General features: G+C 41.9%; 1 long non-coding RNA gene across 1 annotated transcript; it reads right to left on the reverse strand.

The window, feature by feature from the left end:
- Positions 1-1,229: 1,229 nt before the first annotated feature.
- Positions 1,230-13,535, reverse strand: LOC147251440 (uncharacterized). Its single transcript, XR_015119067.1, has 4 exons — positions 13,215-13,535; positions 12,675-12,779; positions 8,510-12,588; positions 1,230-1,344 (listed from the first exon to the last, which is right to left on the reverse strand). It is a non-coding gene; the product is annotated as an uncharacterized LOC147251440 (long non-coding RNA).
- Between the last annotated feature and the right edge of the window lie 3,669 nt (positions 13,536-17,204).

Raw genomic sequence — 17,204 nt, forward strand, 5'->3', positions numbered from 1 at the left:
ACATTTCACAAACGTTCCCAGCACTGATTCTCGGCAGGCTCATTTTCCAGAAAAAAGATGCATTTTCTCTCCCTCTCGTCTCTCCAGTGCAAAACATCAGCCTGGTTGATGATCACCGTAACTTTGTGACACAAGCAAATGATAATTTCAATTAACATAAATGCAAAGAAACAATTAGCATGCTCACACTGCTAAGTAAGTCTTGGAAACACGTCGTCACTTTCTTAAAATAATTGATAATTAAAATAAGTCATTTTTTTGGACAATTACTTTTGATGAAATCAGTTTTTTATGTTTCCTGAAAAACGTAAGAAAAAAAATGACTTTGGCGGTAATTTTAAGAAGGCAACAGTATTTAAAGGCCATTTCTCTTTGAGAACACTGGAAAATTTTAGTTCCTGTGTAATAATAGAGTGCTAATTTTGGAAGTCAAACATATCGAAGCGGCTGCACGGTGGTGCAGTGGTCAGCACTGTGGTCTCACAGCAAGAAGGTTCTGGGTTCGAGTCCTGGCTCGGGCACAGGATCTTTCTGTATGGAGTCTCCATGTTCTCCCTGTTCCTGAGTGGGTTCTCTCTGGTACTCCAGCTTCCTCCCACAGTCCAAAGACATGCAATTGGGGACGAGGCTGATTGATACTCTAAACTGACCGTGAATGTGAATGAGAGTGTGAATGGTTGTTCGTCTCTGTATGTTGGCCCTGTGATGGACTGGCGACCTGTCCAGGGTGAACCCCACCTCTCACCTGTAGATGCTGGGATAGGCTCCAGCCCCCCCCCCCCCCCCCCGCGACCCTTAATGTAGGAATAAGCAGAAGACAATGGATGGATGGACATACGGAAGCCTCAAAAAGGAGACAAAAAACAAGGCTCTAAATCTATCACAGGAAAACTGTCACTTGCTGATGTTGAACTCGGTGACAGTGAACTAAATTGTTGAGACTAAACCAAAGAAGTCCATGTCTGACAATTTTTGAACACTGTGCTCTTTCGAATTCATAAACTCACATGGTTAATAAATATTACTGTCACAGTCCTCTCCTGAAAAAGGAATTTTCTTTTTTCCCTTTTGACTGAAATCAGGAATCTACCTGATGATGCATTGTAACATGTCTTCAGATAAAAGACACGTGCGGACATTAAATCCACCTCAGGACTCCATTAATCTTACGACTGCCTCAACATAACAAACGCCTGAAATGTGAGTTACATCACGCACCTTCGGTCCTGTGGTTTTGAACAACTTCAGGGTTTGACGCCAACTATCATCTTTAGCAAACGGTGACAGGTTTGGACGAACCTGACCCCTGCAGGACATTGATGGCGTGTGAATCCATCTCAAGCCCTTTTGATCAGAGAGAGCGAGAGAGAGAGAGAGAGAGAGAGAAAGACTGGTTAGAGATTCATGTCAGTCCTCAGGTGAATTGACTGATAATCAATTGGACGTCTGATGTCTTGATTCATTAGATCACTTCAGCTTCACTGAATATCAAATCAGAAGCAAAAATCGAAGGCAGAAATGGGAGCGATCAAATAAAGACGACGTCAACAAAAAGGAATCTTCCAGGACACGATTGGACAATTCGTCTGTCTTAATTCATTTAAAAGGTTACTGTGGGAAGGCTTGGCGCTCGGAGAGCGGAGGTTATTTTCCCCCGAACAACCTCATAAAGAATAATGATAACTTTTATACATTTACAACTAATTAATAATGTTTGTGTTGCCCGGAGTGGTTGTGACAGATGTATGGCAGACAGAAGAGGAAAACTCCTTAAAAAAATGCAAAGCATCTTTATTTCTCTTTGAAATTCTTCTACTGTTTGTGTGCAGTCTAAACTCTGAGAAGGATATACATTATGTGAGCTACGGCCGCTCAAATCGATGGCTTCGGTGCAGCTGAGTGGGTCTTCATGTCAGGTAGGAGTGGGACTCGCCCTCCGTTTGGGAAGCGTTAGGGGACTCGTGATCTGACTCATGACTTGACTGGAGGCAGAAGTGAGTCAATATTGGTCGAAATGTTGAAAATTAAACTTGCAGAATGACTGCAGCATAACCATGGTAACTTGGGAGTTGACCAAATAATAGGCTTTAGATGCTACATTGTGCTAAACTGTGAATAGTGGCTCTTGTATTTCCCCAGTAGATTTGTTTTTTTTTTTATTGTCAATTTTGCATTTGTACTTTGAGGCAAAGAAACTGGAGGCCTCAAGCCTTCATCCATAACTTAGCAATTCAACTTCTCTGGCTGCTTCCTAAGTAGTTCCAAACACTCTTGATTTGTTAGTGTTATAAATGACTCAGAACTGTGGGAAACTGCAGATGTTGTAATAGTTTATTGGTTGTTGTGTTCTCTTACAGATCAGAACTCCACCAATTGTAACCCTGGACATTTCTTTTCCCTTCTGTGAGCTCTTTTTTTTGGGGGGGGGGGGGATAATTGAATCTATTACTTTCAGATTTGCTGAGCTACACCGGGGTTTTTTTTGTCACACGCTCAACATATGCCTGGTTGGAAATCAAGGGCAGCTGTTTTGTGTGAGAGGAGCGTCTCCGACAGGCTCCCTGATCTCATCAAACTCTCTCAACCTGACTGAATTCATCAAACGGAGAGGGAAGATGTCCAGTTACACTAATGTGGAATGCTTCCTCGATCAAATACTCCATCTGTCTTGGAGCTAACCTGCAATGGGTCTCCGAGCTTTTAGAAAACTTGGCTTGGACCCAAATACAGACCTAATTCCTGTGGAACATTGTGCAGCTACCCTGGTGTCACAGAGGGCGTATTAAGTGCACTACTGTGGAATTCCGCGAGCTCAACGTTTGAGAACACATGTAAGCTTTTGATTTATTTCCTTCAGTTCATAAAACGCCACTGCTGACAAATACAGCTCCATAAAAAGCTCCAAATTAAGACCTTGTCAAAGATAATGCGATCAGAGATAAACATCTCAGAGGTGGTCACGCTGAACTCCTCTACTCTAGCTGTTACTGACAGAAACTTGCAAACGTTTGCTCCTGCAGCACTTGCTTCCTGTTTCGTGCCAATAAACAATTCAGCAGATCCCATAAAATCATGCTCACTCTGTAAAATTCAAACTTTTATTTTGATATAAGATGAAAAAAAAATGCACTAAAAATATTTAAAAAAAACGGAACTCCGCAAATCTGAAATCGAAGGTATTTATTATTGCTCTTGCTGTGTGATTGTGTTGCAATATTTTAGCCAGAGGCAAAGTGGTGGCTTCTTTTTTCAGAAGGTGGTGACGTAGATACGGACCGCGTGAAGCACTGACAGCGATCACCGGCAGAGGCTTGTGAGCTTCACTTGAAGCTAATATCTGCTGGCGATAAATAGGCAACTTGGTCGTCTATGAAAAATTAATTTTAACCAAAAATGAAACAAGGTATTCTTCATTTTTTTGTCAGCTATTAGCCATGTTTCCACGTGTGGTTGGTCAATCGGTGAAGACGCGGACACCAGAAACAGCTGATTCGTTAAAATCAATCAGACAAGGTGTTTCCACTGGACTTTTGAAGTCAGTTAATTTGAGATAATCCTCAATTTTGGGAGTAGCTTGGTTTCAAGATTAGAGGTTTGGGGATGCAATTGCAGCAAGTCCTCAAACAGACAGTGACACATGGTTCTTTGGGGGGTAAACGTTACAATAAAGTTAACATCAGTGTCAACAGTAGATCCGGCCAGCTAATATAATACCATTAATAAAACTGTTACAGACAATATTTGACCAGGTGAACATGAATTTGAGACATCCAGCTGTACATAAACAATGAAAGAGAAAACCACCGCACCGCAGACAGATGGGCAAAGAAGATAAATGAAGGAAATATCGAGATTTTTCTGTGTTTGGCAAAACATTCGGATTACTGGGATGCTCAGTAATCTCCTGCACAAGAATCTTAACACCAGCGCACATGAAAAGTAAATCTGAAGCTCCGTGACAGTCTGAGTTTGACCAACAGGCAAACAGACAGGAGTATGCAAAAAGGTGTGCACCAGCAAGCAGGTGCGAGAGGATAATTCCCCTCAGGTGACTGAGGCGGGGTGGAGCGTGAGGCTAACTGCCCCTGGGCTGAGTGGTAATTGTTTAAACTGTCTTGTTTAAGTCAGGCTGTTTACCAGAGTTTCCAGCTGGGAGGTTACATACCGGTGGCAGCTAGAGGGTGTAATGAGAAGATGACTGGAGGTTGTTGTTCGTCCAAACCTACGTTTTCCTCACAAACAACCTTTGAGGTCACGTTGTTTGCAATTTATCATGTCTCAGATTTAATTTGAGAGTGAGAAATCACATAAGAAATGTTAGTAATAAAAACTTAAGGGATTTAATTGGATGTGCATGAATTTTCTGCATTTAAAGAGGCAAAAAATTAACTTTGGAACCTGAAGAATTTATCACGGATTACAGGAGGTGGATTCTAGAAGAGCCCACCCACGCATTTACTTGTTTACTGCAATGGCGTCTTTACAGGTCATTCTCATTAAAACTCAAACTGTCTCAGAACCCTGCTCCTTGAGTCTTCACAAAGACAAGAAAAGTGGATCCTATCACGCCAATTTTGAGATCTTTTAAGATGTTGCTGTTCTTTTATGAAGTACAAAATAATTTAAGACATTGTAAACCACTTAGACCTCTCAGAACATCAGGCCCAGGTCTGCTTTCTGTCCTCAGAGTCCAAACTAAACAAGCAGTAAGCAGCTCTCAGTTTTTATGCACTACATAATTGGTACAAACGCCAGAGAACTGCACATCCGCTGAAACTCTTGGTTCTTTTGAATCTTGACCAAAGACTTCTCTGTTTGCTGCTGCCAACCGTTACAATCAAATTTGAGGCTTTTGATCAAATCCTGCACAACAATGCGACTTCTCTTTTTGTTTTAGTCGAGGTTAGCTTTTTTTTCTTTATGGTTAAATCTCAAATTCTTTGTAAATGTCATTTTATACAGCTTCACGTTGCTGTAAGTTTGCCTCGACGATTTACATGTTGTGCAAGTAAACTTAACTCCTCATTTCTCCAGTTTTCTTTTCAATCATCCTGTCGCACCTTAATGCAAAACCTTAAGTTGTCAGTGTAAAAACTCACTCAAAGCCCTTCCTCAAAGCAGCAATCCCTTCTTGTACTGTCTGGCATCGGAGACGTGAAAAGAACAGACAGGACAAACATGCCATCGCTTTTAGCTTGTTTGGATTTGCACAGCTTCAAGAAGAGGGAAAAAATCCTTTCATACATTTAGCTGTCTGTAAATAGTTTTACGGAGAGTGAGAGCATGTGTGTGCTTCCTGTAATCCCTTTATATCCATGTCATTCAACACATAAACAGAGAAGCCATTAGTGCTGTGCAGATAAACTCAGTGTTGATCTGATCTGACTTACATTTCTGTACAGAAGGACGTGTGTGCACACAATGTCGACAAAGTCGTCTGCAGGTGGTGCAACAAAGCTAAAAATTATGAAATAAAAGAGAGTTCAGATGAGACGAAAATCGTGCAGAACAATGAGAAGACAAAGAAGATAAAAGGGATGACTGTCAAATAGGAAACTATGTTTTAAAAGCTCTTTCTCAAGTCATTTTTCTGCAGGATTATGCAAAAACTAGCAGGCCGGTTGTCATTAAAAGAAATGGAGGATTTTGATCCGGATTAAATTATTGATCCTGGATTTGTTTTTGCTTTTCATTAGTTGTGAGACAGGGCATTCATTTATATCTCTGTGAATTTCTATTGATCAAGATGAATAAAAAAAAAAACATTAAAGCTAAGAAAGTTAAACGAAGACAGAATCAAAAGTACTGAATGCTCATAACACAAGTCCTTCCTCTGAGGCATTAGAGTATAAAATAACCTGAATATAAAGTTGTGTATTCTGTTGCCCACCAACAGGGGGGGGGCTGCTGGTTCACTTCCTCATATTGCACCCATGTTGGTTTGGCATCCCTGCAGACACAAATGTGCATCCCTGCAGGTGGGAAACCAGATGTGTGCATGTGTCCTGGTTGCTGCACTAGCGCCCCCTCTGGTTGATTTGGGGGCCTGTTCAGAGGGAAGGGAGCTGGTTGAAGCACAAATAGATCGAGACAAACACATCTAAATCAAAATTCATTTTAAAGTGAACTCCTGGGTTCTTCTTTTGTATCAGCTGTATCCATCGACCCCCACTCTGGGAAGCCCTGGTTTAGGGGACACACAACTAAACTGGTAAATAAAGGAGCTTTGCACCTGACTGCAGAGGGAGCGAGGGCAGCTCCCTGTCATGGACGAGGTAAACAAGTTCATATGGATTGCAGCCAAAGATGGAAATAAAATCTGTGTTCGTGAGAAAGTGCAGCCCACAAGAAGTGAAATGACTCACCCTGAAGTTTGCATTTAGATGATGGCAGCTAAAGAACCTGTTTTGGTTTGATCCTACACAGCTGGACAACTGTTAGAGGTTCGGAGCGTCTGGTGACAGCACGTAATGTTGCAGCCAATTAAGTCCATCACAAATAAAATAATCTAAACTTAAACTAGATGTTTTTATGAGTTCTGCACCGACTAAATCATGAATCCGTATTCTGTCAGGATGCAATGACCATAACATGGCTTCACTATTTACTTGCCTTGATTGCGATTGCTTCAGCTTTGTCTGCCCTGGTAGCTCAGCTGATCAAACCATGCATAAAAGCTTGCTTTTATCATATATGGCTCATCGATATCCTCATCACCTTTAAATTCTCAAATCCACAAAGGGAAGTTGGAGGCACGCATGCTAAAGTAGACAGAAATCTGCAGTCAGCACGTCTAAGCACATTCAGAACACTGTTATTGAAATCTGGTCTGAATCAATTTGTCCAATCTGTCTTTTGCCAAGACAGATGGAAAGCTTAAGTGAACAGATGCCGGAGACATGTTATCCATTAGTTTCCTGTGCAGTAAAAATCTCAGTACAAAAACTGAACTGTCCTTACATGCACTGAGACACTCGCCAAAACACACGGACAAGAAACTGCATGTTGAAAGATGAAATGTGCTGTGTCATGAGCTGGTAAGCAAGACGAGTTACATAGGAAGTCTTAAAAGGGAGATATTTGAAAGGGAATGCCGCTTTATATACTGTGTTTCTGTTACCAAACTATAAAACAATGAACAATCGTTATCATGACTCAAAAAAACAAAATCCATAACAATAATAATAATAAAAAAAAAAAACATTTCCATCTGAAATTCTTGTGGATTTTTTTCCTGTCATTTTTGATTGTAAGTTTCTGTCTATATTTTGCAGGTTAATCATATCTCTTAAACTTTTGAATGAAATATGCAGTTTTCATCTCCTCATAGTGCAAAGTTTGGCTCCGCATTCTTACTTGATGCAGGAGCAGGATTGAATCGTCTCATCTGACTGTGAAAAGAAGTCAATAAAGGTATTTCTGAACTGAGTGTCGGACTGTGAAACATTTGTTCGCTGCTGTGAGACTGGAGAATAAAAGACATATTTAGGAGGATAAAAGGAGAGTTTTGCTTTGAAGAATAGCACCAGCACGATGTAAGACAGACAGCCTGACAGAGCAGGGGCTCTCTCTGAAAATTAGTTAATTTAGTTAATTTAAGTGCTGTTAAAACACTAGAACGTGCTTTTTGATTGTGTTTTTGTGACTAACCAGACCTTAAACATTTTGACTCATTTTCTTTTGAAAAGCTGCTGCCAGCTTTCTTGATGAGTTGATTTGCTATTGGCAACGTTTCACTGCTTTAACAAATGTCACCGTCATCATCAAAATCATGCCCTGATGAGGAGGTCGTGGTCATCTCATGTATTTCCATGATGCAAATGGGAGAAAACACATTTCTCTGGCTTTATCATCATTGGCTCCCAGTCTATTGTTGAATTGATTTCCTTTTTAGTTTTTAAATCTCTTCATGGACCAGTTCCTGATTATTTATCTGATGTGCTGATCAGATACGTCCCCCAATATTCTGTTCTATCAACAATATTCTGGCTCTGGTCTTGGAGCAGAACCAAGAAGATGCTGCATGCTGTTTCACTGGCCCTCAGTCAAAGCATCTGATTGGTTAGACAACTTCAAACAAACCCTGAAATTTCTTTTTTTTGGCTTGTGTTTATATAGTGTTACTACTTGTAGATGTAAAACTGCATACAGTTGTAGACATAATTAAAAAGAGTCAAAAACAGGCAAATGGGTAGGGACAAGAATGCAAAAAGGGTGAAAGTGCAACAGCACATTTAGAGATGAGCAGGTGATGCTAATGAGACTGTAAGCTACTTTTATCTTTGACTGAATCTAAACACTGAGAAACCTTTTTTGCAAATGAAAGGACTGAAACATGTTTTATTGTGATCTGGAGGAGCTTTCGAACTGCTTCCAGTTCCTTGTATTTAGTCTTACTAGTTTGTTACGTCAGGAAACATTGTGGCTGTTAATGATCCACCGAAATGAATTACACAGCAAGGCACTGTGGCTCCGTGTGTGTGGTTAAAATTAACCTTTGTAGCCTCACCAAGTAGCTGTCAGGAGTTCTGGTCCATCACAGAATGTACTTGCGGCGAGCGTCCTCTCTGCTTAAATGCCAAGACACTGACTTCATGCTGATTGAGGAAAGAGAAACACACGTCGCATGAATGATAAAGTATCGGATGAAAGAATGTATTTATCATTGCCACAGAGAGACAGTTCAATAATTTCAAGCAAAAATTGACTTGGTATAAGTCAATAATGATGACGTTCTGGCAAGATGTCAGTCCCACTTATCTAACCATCAAACTGCATCAATTGTTGTTCCCCTCAATAACATCCACATGTCTCATTATGAGCTCAAACGTGATGAAATCTCTGATTCATGAAAACATAGTGATTATTAATGATTAGAACATATTCTAATGGATGTAATTCCATCAAATCAAATTTTATTATTTGACATTGTCACGGTGAGTCACTGATTAATAACATCCAGGACAAATCCATCATGATCTGTCAAAACAGCAGTTGTGTCATCACATCAAAAAAGGACGTTTGGCTCCCGACAGATGTGCTGACAGTTGTACAAGAATAAACCTCCACCAGGGCTCACTCGCTTTCAAAACATACATGAATAAAACAGCTAATTCTGAAACGCTGCACGGAGAGCCGAAGTCATGACATCACATCTGGACTTGCATTGGTAATTCAATACTTCTTGCAGCATCTTGACTCCCCTGACCCTTGTTTTTTTCTTTTTTGTCAATACATGACATTTGACCTGCGATCTTCAAAAAATATAAGGGAATGGAGTTTATAAGTAGTTTATATGACGCAAAGTGGCTTCGTGATATTCTAAATATCAACAGGAAGCAAGTTCTGTTTTCTCCCAACGGTTTGGCTCATGTTTGCATGTCGAACAAAACCATCAAAAGAGTCGCTGCGTACATTTAAAGTTTACAGACATGGCAGTTAAAATGACACTTCTGGGAACATTTCTGCTTTGATATGCATGTTATAAAAAGAAGCAGTTGTTCTGAGCTACCATTAGGGAGTTCATCCCTCTAACACCCGTGTGGTTTGCTCTCAGGAACATAAGCAAGTCTGATTTTGTAGCTTTCAAGAGTGTGAAAGGCAAAAGAAGTGGGAACACGGAGCATGGCTGGTTGGGCTGCTGATGAAAGACAGTTTGAATACTGGACAGTTGGAGGGGAAAGGCACTGCAGAGGAACTGACGCACGATTTGCTTCCCTGGGTCTCCACAAAGAAGATGAACAAACTCAGATTATCTAACGGCATGGAGCAGATGCCACGAATCTCATAACTTCAATGAATTTTAGCCAGATTCTGCAGAACTCAAAAATGTCCTTGAATTGATCTTATTTCAAATGACGCTATCGCCGAGACAACATGGTTTAGTAAACTATAAAGAACTTTTGACGAACTTTTCAAACTTACCATGCATTCCAACAGAAACCTTCTTATCTGCGAGCTAATATCTGGGTGTTCACCTGAATGCTCCAGCTGGTCACACTCATCCACTGCAGCATCAAACCAAAAATGTATAATAATTAGTTTTTAGCTGAGGTGTTTCATCTCGATGTCGACGATACTCAGGGCTTTTTATGCTCAAATACACTCCATTTGGTGACTCTCATTCTCTGAAATCCGTGCCTCGGTTGTTCCACAATGATCCATTAAAAGTTGTGATTGCAATGCTTTTCTAGCCTAAAGACGCCAGGGACCTTTTACAAAGCAAGACTGGCCTGTGTAATTAAATTCACAAGGCCTTTGAAAGATATTGTAGCTTATGTGGTTATGAGGAATTTTTTCTTGTAAGTGCTACAACAAATACCGGGAGATACTCGGCTGTAGATGAAAACATAAAGGGCTAAGACTGCTATATAGGTCACAAAGCTAATACTGGCACGAGATAACATGCACAGAAACGTGACCAGACTCCTGAATTATTCACGTCATGTAAAGGGATAGCAGGGATCTTATACACAGAAAGGCCACTCGCTCACACCTTAGTACATATACATTGCGATGCTGGTGCAGAAGAAGCTATAGAAACTGAAGAAATAGAGAGGGTTCCCCAGTGTGTTGCTGGTCCACATGTTTGGACTATTTTGCAAACACGTGATGGTATCATTAAGAGGTTGTCTAATTGTCATCGCTTATGCTTGGATTCACAGAAACTGGTCCTGTTCTGCTCTGGTATGCACGTGGGTGAGCTGATCACGGTTCAGATGTGAACTAAGGAGCTTCACACAACCATAAGGTTGTGTTTGAACCCAAAAAGAACAAACCAGAATTGAAGAGGACCCCCACCTTGAAAGTAGGACAGCCGCCTGCACCCGGACCAAAGAGGTTTGCCTGCAACATGGCCCAGTCTGGTTTTCTTGTATTTCTTCTTATTGTACTTGCTGGCATACAGTACTCGCCATGGGACGTGAAATATTGCTGATATCACTTGCATTTTAAGAGTCCTGGACTTTTTGTCTTGGATCAGGACTCACAAATCTCAACAAGTCATCCACACGTAATCGCACTTTAGAATAATTTGATTCGGATGATTCCTTACAGCAGGGTTCCCCAATTAGATTTCACCAAGGGCCAAATTCTGACCTGGGCACCAAGCCGAGGGCCACAGCACCCGTGGGGCACGCGGCGGCAGGGAGGGGGGCGCCACCGCACCCCCATTCCAGTGACAGTGCAGATACCAACGTTGAATCTGCACTTATAGTGTATTATAACATTATTATTAGTTGTGCCCTGGGATTCAGGAATACTGTTTGTGAGGGTCACACAAAGACAAATTGCACTCTGGAAACAAAAGTTGAGAACCAACCACTTACTCAAAATAAATATTTGCTTATTGCAGTCTGCTTGGAAAGTTGCCAGATTTACAATTGAAAAAATCCTTTTTGCTCACAAGTTAGTGTGGGCCAGTCTGCGTCCTCTCGCGGGCTGCAAATGGCCCACAGGCCGCCTATTGGGGAGCCCTGCCTTACAGCCTCAAAATGTTTGTTTTCTTCCTCACAGCAAACAGGTGTATTATCCATGAGCGCCAGTCTGACAGTTGTTTGTTTGCATACTTGTTCTCCCTGTGTACCTGATGCACCACTCTGGCATAATTCTAGTCATACCTGGGATTTAATTTGATCACTCTACTGTCAGGACACTTGTCTGTACGTACTAAACTGTTACTACAGAGCACGGTTTAAAAATTGAGATGCTGGGAGAGTGCCATTGAAGAAGATTTGGATTTGCCTGCTCTAGATTCTTTAGGTCTTTGTCCTGAAGACATCCAGCAACTTTGCATAGCCTTCAGAAGATATTATGAACATTGAGGTTAATATATAATTCACTCGTTTGTCCACGTGAACTCACGATGGCAACTGACCACTGTGACCTTTAGGTATATGACACACCAGAATGATGTCATTTGGGGAATGTAAAAGACACACCTTATACACACAAGACAAAACATTCAGGTAGGCACGCACACACCCCGACACCTGAGACTTCCTGTTGTTAATATAGGCCACAGACCGACACACTCCGTCTCAACTCTCTCGGCAACAATTGATGAACCTTGGTAATACAACTACTCAAAACTTTCCTGGGGAAATCAATGAGCTGGCGTCACCTGAGCTACACGCAGCTACGGTGTCTGTTTCACCTGGTCACGAGCAGACGGTCACTCACCTCCTCCAGTGACACAAATACACAGGAGCGTGATAGAATGGGTGCACACACTGTGGGTGCACACACTGTGGGTGCACACACTGTCAAGAAAAGCCTGACAGGGAACAAGACTGGAGGTACCATGTGTACCTTAGTCAGGTGATGCATTTCTGGCAACTTGGTGAAAAATATTGTATTTTAAAGTTCACAAATGTATTTTTGTGGAAATGTTTTGGGTTTTTTTTTCAATTCAAGTGTATCCGTGCAAATGAAGTTGAAATGACGTTGCATCAGGTATGAAATCCCAAAGCTGCCTGTGGTCTGCCAGTGCCGAGCCCTCCTCTTGACTCCGTTTGATGTTTGACCAAAATCTGACGATAGACCATCAGGTCAATGCGTTCCTTCAAATATGCTTTTCAACCTTGAAACCTAAAACAAAAAAACAAAACTCAAACTCCTGCTTTTACAGGTTACAGAAATATTTACAGACATGAATGCACGTGCATATAACTGACCTCTGTCTTGGCCTAATACACTCGCAGTGCTGAGAATACCTCTTCCACTGTGTGTGTCCTGCTGGGCAGACAAACTCCACTGGCCCCTGAGCAACTGCTATCGACCTGAGGAGGAAACTATTTGTGAATGAGATACTGAATCCTAGAACACACACACACACACACACACACACACACACACACACACACACACACACACACACACACACACAAACACACACACACACACACACACACACACACACACACGGCTGCATGTTCAGTTCAAACACACACAGCATTCAAATGACTGGTTAGTGTCGACCTTATGCTTTAAGTGTACATTTGCGTGTGGGCACACACACAGAAACCTTTGTCCTCACACAGCCCTCGCAGTGGGGAAGGGGACAATTTGCTTCTGTTGATAAAGGCTGCTTTGTGTCCTCCTGACTATCTGCTAAACACACACATACAAACACACCTAATGACTGCTTTGTGTCCACATTTTAAGGCGAGGGCACACTCACACATCAACACATACAGAGACCAGCTGCTTTGTACCTTCATTATGGAGCTGTTAGGCTCAGGCTACTTGGGATTGCAAACACGGGCCAGGCAGATGTCCAGTCGCCTGGTACTACGGACAGTAACCACAAGGACCTGCAGTCGTGGATGTCCATCTCTCCTGCAGACCCTGTAAACTGAACATTTCTCCTGATAACCAGATGTCAGGTAAGTTTTTCCTGGGAATTGCACGTACCCTCTGGTTCACAGGAGGTGAAGTTTTGCAGTTCACTCTGGTTTGTCTGCAAGAGGAAAATGAGGAGAACAAACTTATGGTTGGACCGTCTACACAAAGGAGTGAAGCACCAATCACATATGGCAGAGGGACTCTGCGAGGCTGCAAATGTCCACCTTGCATTTTTGTTTGAATTTAGCATCACAAAAACACTTTTTGGGGGGGGGGGGGTGTAGCTGGAACCACAGCGAAAGTAAACAGTGTGTTCGCTCTAAAATGCACTGTCCGGTATGATCCCCATCATCTCTAACCAGTCTTGTGCTGAGTATTGCACAAATAAAACCTTTCATTTGAGCTAAAAACTCCCTCACTAAAACAGTTTACAAATAACTGGATGAAAAGAATTGGATTATAATGGATGATGCATTTGACAGTGGATGCTTTGGAGAGTAGCTGATGTTTATCTTCCGTCGCCAGTCGCTTCCAGCAACAAATTGGTTTGCATTTTCTGTATTCACCCCGATGTCCTGCAGAGTGAAACTTCTTAATGAATTCAGGAAATCAAACAGATAAAAAAATGATAATTTTTGGATGAAGTATCACTTTAAGCTTCTGTCTGATCTCCAAACATAAGAAGAAATCCACCCCCCCCACCCCATATATGTTCTTATCTCCATTGTAAATGAAGTGGAATAATAAAGCAGTAGCATGTCATTTGCTCCCCCCCAAAGCCAATACATGTCTGTTTCTGTGTCCTTTGTATCTTTGCAGGGACTTCATATGCTGCTTCTAAAATTAGCTTTGTGTTCGGTGCGTGCGTGCCTTACATGAAACATAAATCAAGACGCAAAGCAATTGCACAAAAACAGGCACGAAGCAACATGAACAGACACGGAGCGTAAACAGAGGAAGACATCCGTGCAAGTTGAAATGTTTGATGTTTATGTGCTTATCACCCTCTTCATGAACGAAGAGGATTCCCGAGAAAAACAAAAAGGGAGACAAAATGCACTTGGATAATAAGAATACAGCATTATTTAAATCACTGACTGTCCTTTTAATCCTATTTTCCCATCACATGGCTCCATAGATGAGATAACATGGGACATGTTGTCTGAGGTTGCTGCTCCTTTGTTGAACTCCATTGAGCCGCTTATATCAGTGAGTCATACAGAATATAGAAGAATGTAGGCAGGAAGCGAATGAGCCGCAGCGTTGCACATTAGATGCTCAAGGGCGTCAATAAAGAGTCCCACAGTTTTGGCCACTGCTGACGTTTGTAATCATGTTTGTTCGTGAGTCATGAGAGGGCAAAGAAGAATGCAGAAAAGGTCTGAAGAATGGAAAGGAAGCACAAAAGATTCAGTTTGCCATGTTGAGTCAGTGTTCTGTTATTTATTCTGCAGGATGGCTAGGACGGCTGAATGGGAATCTATTGAATCAGACTCACTCGGGTGCTTTCATCTGGCGTCTGGTTATTCTTTTCATTTTTCTGTTGGGCTGGACGGGGAAACAATTTGATGTTGAACAAAGCTTGCTTTTCTTTCCGGCTGTGTAAAACGATTGACGCACTTCAGTTGTCGCCTCCTCGGGATGCATAGTTTTTCATGACACACTTTTAGCCGCTCGCCGAGTCTGAGTGGGTTTCGTAGCAATACGACCATTCACCGTCTTATCCTCGTCACATCTCCATGACATATTTGCATGCAGACAGTCACAGAATTCATTCAAGGAGGGAAGTTGAAGAAGTCAATCAACCCACATGAGCATGTGGTTATAATTATTCAATACAAAACCCTGCTGAAAATTCTTGCATATGACAATTTTATTTGCAGGGTGGGATGTAGAACACCAGATTCAGCCCAGATGAGATCAGGGTGGAAGTCCTGGACACCAGAATGGAACAGTTTCTTAAAATCCTTACTGTTGTGATAAACAACTCACTTCTTCTATTTCTCTCATCCCTCTTTATCACATCCGCCGAAGAGGTCATGTTTTTGTCAGTGTTTGTTTGCCAGTCCATCTGTGAGTTTGTCAGCAGTATTACGCAAAAAACCAGGAGGCCAATTTTGACCAAACTTGATGGAAAGGCAAATTTGGGGACAAGGAAGAACTCATTGAACTTTGCACTTTGATGTGCTCCTCTGGATGGGTCGACCGGCTTCATCTCCAACTTTTTTGGAAACGCCATGAGACCTTGGTGAAGGGTTACCATTCAGGCTTTGAGTTTCCATTAATCAGTGGCAAGGAGGCCAATTTTGGTATAGAACTGATCTAAAGAGCAAATCTTTTCTAAACTTGATACTGTATCATGCTATATTATTCTGTATTGTCTCGTGATGTAATGCAACCTAAAAATGGGTTCTGTGGCGCCATCTAGTGGATGCAGGACTTATTATTTGCACCATTGTGCATGTGTTAAAGCCCATTTATGCCCAACATTAAATATGCATACAGATACGGACGGTCCAGGTCCATACCGTTCCCATGAAGCTTAGGGATACAGACCAAACGGAGCAGTGCCACTGGAGATCGTGGGGGCAGTGTTGCTGCCACTGCCCGATGCGTAGCTCTAGTGAGACACAAAGAAGTAATCGCAATGGTGCAACTTTTAAGGAGAGACTGTGTGAGTTTATGTCTTAGTATTGTCTCGTTTATGATTTTTATGCAAGATATACATTACCAATACCTCCCCCACAGTCCCCATGTTTGTTTATGAGTTTGTTGTTGTGATAAACTTTTAGCTGTGGGCTGCCCCCAGTGGATGTGTTGGTTAACATCCATGCCAACGTACAGGACGCATGGAAGTATGTGAGCAGTGACGATTACATCGTTTGAAATGAACGCAACATTTTCATACGTACGTTGAGCATAAATGGGCCTTAAGTCTGCTTCCTCATACAAGATCAAAATATCAGGATTGAACGTTTGCAGCTTCAATTAGGGCCCAAGCTGCAAAGTGCCTGGGGACAAAAGTTTGCCTTGACAGAGGTGAGTACTTGCTAGTTGAAGGTTTGGTTTTTTTTATAATTGTGAAAGTCAGAGCAGGTAAATTTGTCTCTACTAGTGCAACAAAATGAATTATCGACATTGTAGGAGACTAAATAAGATTTAAAGTAAGTATGAGAATTTGTTGTATAGAGTCGTACATCACATTCCTGCTCTCACTGTCACTTGATTAGAACATCATCAATCTCCCTCGAAACATTCACACTTTGGCCACCTACATAACAGCAGCAGCGAGTCCAAACAGACGCCCCGCAAGATGCATTACTACCTAATTTCACTGACATCACAACTGCCTCAGGGGGGGACAAAACAAGGTGAATGGAGACGGCAGGTAGTTAGGAGAGAAAAACTCCATCCATCCAGGGCTGCTGTCCCGTAGAAGGGCACCATGGGTGGCTGCTGGAGCCAGACGGGACCTGATGTGCTTTGCTGAGATGCCCCAGGGAGATGCGGCATGGACAGATTCTGTGATGAGAAGAGGACTACTTTTCTGAGGGTGAAATCGTATATCCTCCCTCCCTCCACCCCATTCTCGCTAGCGCTAAATCTCGGGAAGGCTTTCAGGGACTGAAAAGATTTCTGCGATCAAAGGTCAAGGTCACTGTCGACTCACATGGACCTCATAACCTCAGGAATGCCTTGAGAGAATGTCTTCCAACATGGTACAAATGTTCCCTAAAGGTCGAAGTGATTGGATTATGGTGGTTAAAAGGACAAAGGTCAAGGTCCCTGTGACTACACATTAAGACAAAATTTCATACAAATATCTAATACCAAGAAAAGATGAAGCAATGACATTTTAT

The sequence above is a fragment of the Aulostomus chinensis genome, chromosome 13 (genome assembly GCF_037954235.1).
Source record: "Aulostomus chinensis isolate RoL2024-O1b breed Wild chromosome 13, RoL_Achi_v1.0, whole genome shotgun sequence".
NCBI lineage: Eukaryota > Metazoa > Chordata > Actinopteri > Syngnathiformes > Aulostomidae > Aulostomus > Aulostomus chinensis.